Genomic DNA, 982 nt, shown 5'->3' with positions numbered 1-982 from the left:
ATGATATTATTGTATGATGATTATTGGTCATTGATGCATTGCAATTCTTCTAATGTGTTTATTGATATTTAATTTGAATGATCTGACTCTAAAACCTTCCTCTGACCTGCAGTACAAGTGTAAGGAAGTACTCAGGTAAAATATAAGTACAGGTGTACCTGTGAATCTGATGAGTTGTCAGTGCCAGTCAGAGGGGGCAGAGCCTGAACTTAAAACAGGAAGTGGGAGAAATGCCTTCCTCCTCAAAAAACACAGAAGTAGCGACAGAGACGGACAGAGAGACAGAGACAGAGAGAGAGGGAGAGACACAGGTGTATCAGACAGTAGCAGGTTACAGGACAGGTGTGTATTTTGAGTGTTCAGTGTGTACTGTAGTACTGTGTGTACTGTGTGTACTGTAGTAGTGTGTCTGCTGTAGTACTGTGTCTACTGTAGTACTGTGTATTGTGTGTACTGTGTGTACTGTAGTACTGTGTCTACTGTAGTACTGTGTATTGTGTATACTGTATTACTGTGTGTACTTGAGTACTGTAGTATTGGTACTGTAGATGGACGGAGTCAGTGAGGACGACCTCTGTTGGCTGCAGCTCGATGATTTCAGGATGTTGCTCATTAAAACCATCGAACCTTCGAGAATCACTCCCTATCTCCGCCAGTGTCAGGTATTCCTCCTGCTGCACCTCCTGCTGCTGCACCTCCTCCTCTTGCTACTGCTGCTCCTCCTCCTTCTCCTCTCTGATTGGTTGTTTTGTGCTGGATGCTGTCAGGTGATCAGCGCTGAGGATGAGGAGCAGCTCTTCCATGACCCCACCCTCGTAATCAGGAGGAGAAAAGTTGGTGAGAAACAGAATTTTTTATGAAACTCAGACATGAGCTCCTCACAGCACCTCCCTGAGGAGAACCTGAACAAGAGTCCAGGGTTGGTTCCAGTCAGACCAACACGCTTAAACATGCTGCTGTCATCCTTACAACGAAACCAGAA

The 982-nt window shown here is 45.2% G+C and overlaps 1 long non-coding RNA gene across 1 annotated transcript; it reads left to right on the top strand.

The window, feature by feature from the left end:
- Positions 1-51: 51 nt before the first annotated feature.
- Positions 52-838, top strand: LOC111648519 (uncharacterized). The gene is made up of 3 exons (XR_002760145.2): positions 52-342; positions 549-662; positions 768-838. It is a non-coding gene; the product is annotated as an uncharacterized LOC111648519 (long non-coding RNA).
- Positions 839-982: the final 144 nt, after the last annotated feature.

Source organism: Seriola lalandi, unplaced genomic scaffold (genome assembly GCF_002814215.2).
Source record: "Seriola lalandi dorsalis isolate HSWRI2012SDOR001 ecotype SW California unplaced genomic scaffold, Sedor1 jcf7180002041724, whole genome shotgun sequence".
Lineage (NCBI taxonomy): Eukaryota > Metazoa > Chordata > Actinopteri > Carangiformes > Carangidae > Seriola > Seriola lalandi.
Note: the sequence above shows the minus strand (reverse complement) of the source record. Positions and strands in the feature narration are given on the sequence as shown.